Source organism: Hyaena hyaena, unplaced genomic scaffold (genome assembly GCF_003009895.1).
Source record: "Hyaena hyaena isolate Hyena2069 unplaced genomic scaffold, ASM300989v1 scaffold_538, whole genome shotgun sequence".
Taxonomy (NCBI): Eukaryota; Metazoa; Chordata; class Mammalia; order Carnivora; family Hyaenidae; genus Hyaena; species Hyaena hyaena.
In genome coordinates this window covers 795,500-804,703 of record NW_024081172.1, presented here as the reverse complement: position 1 = coordinate 804,703, position 9,204 = coordinate 795,500, and the positions used below count along the sequence as shown (strand labels likewise).

The 9,204-nt window shown below is 39.1% G+C and overlaps 1 pseudogene; it reads left to right on the top strand.

Moving 5' to 3' along the window:
- Nucleotides 1–1,047: 1,047 nt before the first annotated feature.
- On the top strand, nt 1,048–1,693 carry LOC120247674 (annotated as a pseudogene).
- The last annotated feature ends 7,511 nt before the right edge of the window (nt 1,694–9,204 follow it).

Here is a 9,204-nt window from a genome sequence, read left to right as displayed (position 1 = left end):
CCTACTCTCTGGTGCATGAACTAAAATAGGAAGAACTGCCTGAAGCTTTTTAATCCATATGGAACTTGGCCAACCTGGAGTTTACTGAGAGACGACCTAATTTATAATGTAATCATAATTGCCCATGCATTTGTGATAATCTTCTTTATAGTATTACCTATAATAATTGGAGAATTCGGAAATGGTTTAGTCCCCTTAACAATCAGGGCACCTAATACAGCATTCCCCCAAATAAATAACATGAGCTTTTGACTATTACCACCATCATTTCTGCTCTTCCTCATCAACAGGCAGAGCAGGTACAGGAACCAGTTAACAGTAAGCGTACCCCCTAGCCAGCAACCTAGCTCACATAGAAGCTTCAGTCAACTTAACATCTTCTCTCTGCAACTATGTGTATCCTCAATTTTAGGAACTATCAATCATATTACCACAATTATTAATATAAAACCACTAGCTATCTCAATACCCAACACCTTTATTCATTGGATCCCTCCTAACCACAACCATCCTGCTATTACTATCACATCCAGTCTTCTCCTGAATTACCATATTACAAACAGACCATAACCTAACCACCACATTCATTGATCCTAGAGGAGGTGGCGGTGGCAACCAATTTGATACCAATACCTATGTGTGTTTTGTTGTTGTTGTCGTTAAGATAGAGAGAAAGCAGAGGAGAAGCAGAGGAAAAGGGACAGAGAGAATCCTAAGCAGGATCCATGTCCAGCACAGAGGCCGACTTGGGGCTCAATCTCACAACTGTGAGATCACAACCTGAGCCGAAATCAAAAGTCAGACACTAAACTGACTGAGCCACACAGGTATCCCACAAATACCTATTTTGATTTTGATTCTCCAGATATCACAGTTTATATTCTTGTCTTCCCTGGATTTAGAATAATTTCATATAGTATTATGTATTATTCAGGGGAAAAAAGAACCTTTTGGATATATAGGAATAGTGTGAGTCATAATATTTATTTGATTCCTAGGTTTTATTATATGAGCCCATCATATATTAACAGTAATCTGTATCAACAGATGTTGATACATGAGCATGTTTTACATCAACTGCTAGAATTATTGTCATATCCTACAGGAATAAAAGTATTTAGCTAACTAGCAACCCTTCATTGAGGCAATATTAAATAATCACTAGCCATACTATAGCTTTTATCTTCCTATTCACAGTAGGAGGTCTAACAGGAATTGTCTTAGCCAACCCATCCCTAGACATTGTTCTCCAGGACACATACTGTAGGGTAGCACATTTTTACTATGTATTATCAATAGGAGCATTATTCACCATCATAGGAATATATGTTCACTGACTCCCATTATTTTCAGGCTACACATTCAACCATACTTGGGCAAAAGTCCTCTTTACAATAATAGTAACTGGAGCTAATATAACTTTCTTCCTACAGCACTTTCTTGACCTCTCAGGAATGCTCAGATATTGCACTGACTATCCAGATGCACACACAACATGAAATACTATGCCATCTGTAGGTTTATTTATCTCCTTATCAGCAGTAATATTAATTATCATCATAATTTGAGAAGCATTTGCATCCAAATGAGAAGTAGCAATAGTGGAATTAACTAACACTAATCTTGAATGACTACATGGCTGCCCTCCACCTATCATTCATTTGAAGAACCCACTTACATAAGTCTAAAATAAGAAAAAAGAATAAACCTCTCTCAAAATGGTTTCAAATCAATACCATAATGATTATGTCTTTCTCAAAAGTGAAATATTAGTAAAAATTACATAACTTTGTCAAAGTTAAATTATGGGTATAAGTCCTTTAAAATTTTTTTTAAATTTATTTTTGACAGAGAGAGTGAGAGAGACAGAGACAGAATGAGCAGGGGAGGGGCAGAGAGAGAGGGAGACACTGAATATGAAGCAGGCTCCAGGCTCTGGGAGGTCAGCACAGAGCCTGACATGGGGCCCAGAACCCAGAGACCAGGAGATCATCACCTAAGCTGAAGTCCAAGGCTCGACCAACTGAGCCAGCCAGGGGCTCCTGGGTGTAAGTGCTTTATATCTCCAGGGCATATCCATTCAACTAGGCTTTTAAGGTACAACATCGCCCCTTACAGAAGAACTCTTACCATTTCATGACCATACATAATCATCTTCATAATCTTTAGTTCTTTATGATCATTTTACTAATAATAGTGAAATTAACCCATACAAATACAATAGATGTACAAGAAGTAGAGACAATATAGACTATCGTACCAGCCATTATCCTAATCCTAATTGAGATCAACAGCCCCTAACTATAAAAGCTATGGGCCATCAATGATGCTGAAACTATGAATATACAGACTATGAAGACTTAAACTGCGACCTCTATTTCTTGACTTCCTTGACTTCTTAAACTTTGATCCTCATATAAGACCTAATACCAGGAGAGCTAGAGCTAGTAAAGGTTGACAACCAAGTTGTCTTCTGCATAGAAAACAATCCAAAATAGTAATCTCATTAGCAGACATCTTATACTCGTGGTTCATGCCTCTTTAGGCCTAAAAACAGATGCCATTCTCAGACAATTAAATCAAACGGAATACCATACATCCAGGCCTATATTATGGGCAGTGCTCAGAAATTTGTGGGTCCTATAAAGCAGCCCTCAATAAATATAAAATAATTGAGATCATACCACCATGCACACTGTCAGATCACAATGCTTTGAAACTTGAAATCAATTACAGGAAGAAGTTGGGAAAACCTCCAAAAACATGGAGGTTAAAAAACACCCTACTAAAGAATGAATGGGCCAATCAGGCAATTAGAGATGAAATTAAAAAATATATGGAAACAAATGAAAATGAAAACACAATAATCCAAAATCTATGGGATGCGGCAAAGGCAGTCCTAAGAGGAAAGTACATTGCTCTCCAGGCCTATTTCAAGAGATTAGAAAAAGCGCAAGTCCAAAATCTAACAGCTCACCTAAAGGAACAAGAGGCAGAGCAACAAGAACACCCTAAACCCAGTAGAAGAAGAGAAATAGTAAACATCAGAGCAGAAATAAACAACATAGAGACCAAAGAAACAATTGAACAGATCAATGAAACCAAGAGTTGGTTTTTCAAAAAAATAAAAAAAATTGACAAACCTCTAGCCAGGCTTCTCAAAAAGAAAAGAGAGAGCACCCAAATAGACAAAATTATGAATGAAAATGGACTTATTACAACCAACCCCTCAGAAATACAAGCAATTATCAGGGAATACTATGAAAAATTATATGCCAACAAATTGGACAACTTAGAAGAAATGGACAAATTCCTAAACACACACTCACTACCAAAATTCACACGGGAAGAAATAGAAAACCTGAACAGACCCATAACGAGTGAAGAAATCGAATCAGTGATCAAAAATCTCCCAACAAATAAGAGCCCTGGACCTGATGGCTTCCCTGGGGAATTCTACCAGACATTTAAAACAGAATTAATCCCAATTCTTCTCAAGCTATTCCAAAAAATAGAAGTCGAAGGAAAACTCCCGGACTCATTTTATGAAGCCAGCATCACTCTGATTCCCAAGCCAGACAGAGATCCAGCAAAAAAAGAGAACTATAGGCCAATATCCTTGATGAATACGGATGCAAAAATTCTCAACAAGATCCTTGCAAATCGAATCCAGCAGCATATCAAAAGAATCATCCACCAAGATCAAGTGGGATTCATTCCTGGGTTACAGGGCTGGTTCAACATTCGCAAATCAATCAATGTGATACATCATATCAATAAAAGAAAAGATAAAAACCATATGATCCTGTCAATAGATGCAGAAAAAGCATTTGACAAAATACAGCATCCCTTCTTAATAAAGACTCTCGAGAAAGTTGGGATAGAAGGAACCTACTTAAACATCATCAAAGCCATCTATGAGAAGCCTTCAGCTAACATCATCCTCAACGGGGAAAAACTGAGAGCTTTCCCCCTGAGATCAGGAACACGACAGGGATGTCCACTCTCACCACTGTTGTTTAACATAGTGCTGGAAGTCCTAGCATCAGCCATCAGACAACAAAAGGAAATCAAAGGCATCAGAATTGGCAAAGAGGAAGTCAAACTTTCACTCTTCGCAGATGACATGATACTCTACATAGAAAACCCGACAGACTCCACCAGAAGCCTACTAGAACTGATCCAAGAATTCAGCCAAGTTGCAGGGTACAAAATCAACGTACAGAAATCGGTTGCATTTTTATACACCAATAATGAAGCAACAGAAAGAGAAATCAAGAAACTGATCCCATTCACAATTGCACAAAAAACCATAAAATACCTCGGAATAAACCTAACCAAGGATACAAGAGATCTGTATGATGAAAACTATAGAAAACTTATGAAGGAAATTGAAGAAGACACAAAGAAATGGAAAAACATTCCATGCTCATGGATAGGAAGAATAAATATAGTTAAGATGTCATTACTACCTAAAGCACTCTACACATTCAATGCAATTCCAATCAAAATTGCACCAGCATACTTCTCAAAACTAGAACAAACTATCCAAAAATTTGTATGGAACCACAAAAGACCCCGAATAGCCAAAGTAATACTGAAAAATAAAACCAAAACGGGAGGTATCACCATCCCAGACTTCAGCCTCTACTACAAAGCTGTCATCCTCAAGACAGTATGGTATTGGCACAAAAACAGACACATAGACCAATGGAACAGAATTGAGAACTCAGAAGTGGACCCAAAAGTATACAGCCAACTGATCTTTGACAAAGCAGGAAAGAATATCCAATGGAAAAAAGACAGCCTTTTTAACAGATGGTGTTGGGAGAACTGGACAGCAACATGCAGAAGAATGAAACTAGATCATTTTCTCACACCATGCACAAAAATCAACTCAAAATGGATAAAGGACCTGAACGTGAGACAGGAAACTATCAACACCCTAGAGGAGAAAGCAGGAAACAACCTCCTTGACCTCCACCGCAGCAACTTCTTACTTGACACATCCCCAAAAGCAAGGGAATCAAGAGCAAAAATAAACTGTTGGGACCTCATCAAGATTAAAAGCTTCTGCACAGCCAAGGAAACAACCCAGAAAATTAATAGGCAACCAACGGAATGGGAAAAGATAGTTGCAAATGACATATCAGATAAAGGGTTAATATCCAGAATCTATAAGGAACTCACCAAACTACACGCCCGAAAAACAAACAACCCAGTGAAGAAATGGGCAGAAGACATGAACAGACACTTCTCCAAAGAGGACATCCAGATGGCCAACAGACACATGAAACGATGCTCAGCATCCCTCCTCATCAGGGAAATACAAATCAAAACCACACTGAGATACCACCTCACGCCAGTCAGAGTGGCTAAAATGAGCAAATCAGAGAACTCTAGATGCTGGCGAGGATGTGGAGAAACGGGCACCCTCCTACACTGTTGGTGGGAATGTAAACTGGTACAGCCCCTCTGGAAAACAGTGTGGAGGTTCCTCAGGAAACTAACAATAGAACTCCCTTATGACCCAGCAATAGCACTGCTAGGAATTTACCCAAGGGATACAGAAATGCTGAGGCATAGGAGCACATGTACCCCAATGTTCATAGCAGCACTCTCCACAATAGCTAAAACATGGAAAGAGCCTAAGTGTCCATCAACAGATGAATGGATCAAGAAGATGTGGTTTATCTATACCATGGAATACTACATGGCAATGAGAAACAATGACATCTGGCCATGTGTAGCAACATGGATGGACCTTGAGGGTGTTATGCTGAGCGAAATAAGTCAGGCAGAGAAGGACAAATACCATATGTTTGCACGTATAGGAGGATTAGGAGGAACCTAACGGAGGACCATGGGGGAGAAGAAGGGGGGAAATGGTGGGGGAAAGGGAGAGAGGTAAACCATGAGAGACTCTTGAATGCTGAGAAAAAACTGAGGACTGATGGATGTGGGGGCGGTGGGGGGGGGAGATGAGTATGGAAGAGGACACTTGTGGGGATGAGCACTGAGTGTTATATGGAAACCAATTTGACAATAAACTATTTGTAAAAAAAAGAAAGAAATTTGTGGGTCCTATCAGTTTTATACCAATCATTTCTGAATTAATTCCACTAAAACACTTAGAAAAATGACCTGAAACTGTACTGTAATGTCATTAAGAAGCTAAGTAGCATTAACCTTGTAATTTAAAAACAGTTTAAATTTTTTTTAATTTTTTTTTTTTATTTATTTCTAGGAGAGAGAGAGAGAGTGAGAGAGACAGCGTGAACAGGGGAGGGTCAGAGAGAGAGGGAGTCACAGACTGAAACAGCCTCCAGGCTCTGAGCTGGCAGTCAGCACAGAGCCCGATGTAGGGCTCGAACCCACGAACCAGGAGATCTTGACCTAAGCGAAAGTCGGACCTTTAACCGACTAAGCCACCCAGGCGCCCCTAAATCTCTTTTTAATGATATGCCACAACTAGACATAACCACATAATTTATCACCTTCATATCAATAATTATAGCCCTATTTGTTATATTTCAGCTAAAAATTTCAAAACATTACTACCCATCAAACCCAGAATTAAAAACAATGAAAACACTGGAGCACTTCACCCCTTGAGAGAAAAAGTAAATGAAAATCTATGTGACGCTTTCATAGCCCCAATAATGTTAGAGTTATCTATTATAATTTTAATCATTATATTCCCTACACCTAACCAACTCATCAGCAACTGTCTAATTGCCACCAAACAATGACTAATTCAGCTAACATCAAAACAAATAACAAATAATAACTATCCATACTCCTAGAACAAAATCAAAGACAAAACTGAACCCTAAGACTCACGTTACTCATTCTATTTACTGGCTCAGCAAACATGCTGGGCCTACTACCACACTCATTTGCAACCACCATACAACTTTCAGTGAATATGGGAATAGCCATTCCACCTTAAGCAGGGACAATAATTAATGGCTTGTGTCAAAAAACAAAAGCATCCTTAGCCTACTTTCTATCCCAAGGAACACCCATACCACTCATTCCAGTACTAGTAATTAACAAAACCATTAGTCTTTTCATATAGCCAAGAGCACTAGCTGTATGGTTAACGGCCAATATCACTGCTACTCATTCATTTAATTGGAGGAGGAAGTCTTGCTTTAATGAACATTAACCCACCAAAGCTCTCATTACCTTCATCACTCTTCTACTATCCTTGAATTCACTATAGCCTTAATTCAAGCTTTTGTATTCACTCTACTAGTAAGCCTTTACCTTACATGATAACACCTAGTAACCCACCAAATCCACACATAGCATATAGTAAACTCCTGCCCCCAACCACTTACAGGCACTCTGTCAGCTCTCTTTATAACATCATGTCTAGTACTATGATTTTACTTTAACTCAATATTCCTCTTATGCTTAGGCAAAATAACTAATGTCTTGACTATGTATCAATGATGATGAGATACTAACTGAGAAAGTACATTCCAAGGTCACCACACACCAATTGCTCAAAAAGAGCATCAGGATGGAATAACTTTTCATTATTTCAGAGATCTTTTTTACTAGCTTCTTCTGGGCTTTTACCATCATGTCTAGCTCCAACACCTGAACTAGGTGGTTGCTGACCACCCATTGGCATCCATCCCCTAAATCCTCTAGAAGTACTGCTTCTCAATTTTTTGTCCTATTAACCTCTGGAGTATATCTATCACCTAAGCTGACCACAGCCTAAGAGAGAGAAGGGGACAAAGGATCTGAAGCAGGCTCTCCGCTGACAGCAGAGAGCCCAATGCAGGGCTCAAACTCATGAACTGTGAGACCCCGACCCAAGCCGAAGTCAGATGCTTAACTAAGCCACTCAGGCACCCCTAATATGTAAAATCTTTAAAAAGAAAAAATGAACTCAGATACAGAGAACTGATTGGCAGTCGCCAGAGATGCGGTGAAAGGCAGAGGGTGCAGAATGGGTGAAGGTGGTCAATAAACACAAACTTCTAGTCATAAAGTCAGTCAGTCCTGGGTATACAATGAGCAGTATATGGAAACTATAGTTAATAACATTGCATTGTAGATTTGAAAGTTATTAAGATTTTAGAAGTTCTATCACAAGAAAAAAAAGTATATGTTTGTATGATAATGTGTGTTAACTAGACTTACTGTGGTGATAATTTTGCAGTGTAAACATATATTGAATCACGTACACTTGAAACTGTTATATGGCAATTATATCTCAAAAATATTTTTAAAGATAAACAGAAAATATAATTTCAAGAGTTAATAAACTATGAAGAAACAGAGCAGGGCAAGCCAATAGTTTAAGACAAGTGATGTTGTTTTATTCTGGGAGTTCAGAGAGGACCCCTTTAAGGAGGGATCATTTGAACAAAAACCTGAAGGTGGGAAGGCGTACTGGAGAGGGCAGGGCCAGGCAGCTGAGCCCAGGTGAGGCCATCCATGCTGAGCAGGGAGAAGAACAGGATCAGACCAAACAACGCGGAAAACTGACTCTAGAGGAACAGGAAGAGATCTAGGAGGACCATTTAATGAGCAGGTGGTCCTGGAAACTTTAAGGAATTTTGAGATTGGAGTAGCAGGAACCCACCATCACAAAAACAGCGCCAACCTGCTACCTCATGGAAGGGCCTCAAAAACATTATTAAAGAAGCCAGACACAAGTGACCATGTGCTATATGATTCCATTTATATGAAATGCAAAAAAAGTCTATTAACACAGAAGAACATATAGATACGAGGTTGCCTGGAGTTGGGGGTTAACAGACATAAAGGATTTCACTAGGATGATGAAATGTTCTAAAATTAGATTACAGCAATGGATGCACGACCCATTAAAAAAAGTTTTACTTTTACAAAAACATCATTGAATTATGCACTTGCAACGGGTGAATTTTACGGTATGTAAATTATACTTCCATAAAGTCAAAATTAACATTGGCAGTGAAATAAAAAGGAACAAATGAATCTCTGGCTAAGCACCATCCAGGAACAGCCACCTGGAGAATGGCAGTGTCAAGTAAAATGGAGGTGACAGAGAGCAATTGAGATTAAAGCTTGTTTATCAAGCTCAGGCTTGGAGGAGGTGGACTATGAAGACTATTTTAAGCAGTCAGAGTTCATCTCTTGGGGCACAGCTCTCCCTCTCCTGAGTCTGCTCCTCGAACTCAGGCGGCCGATACCTGT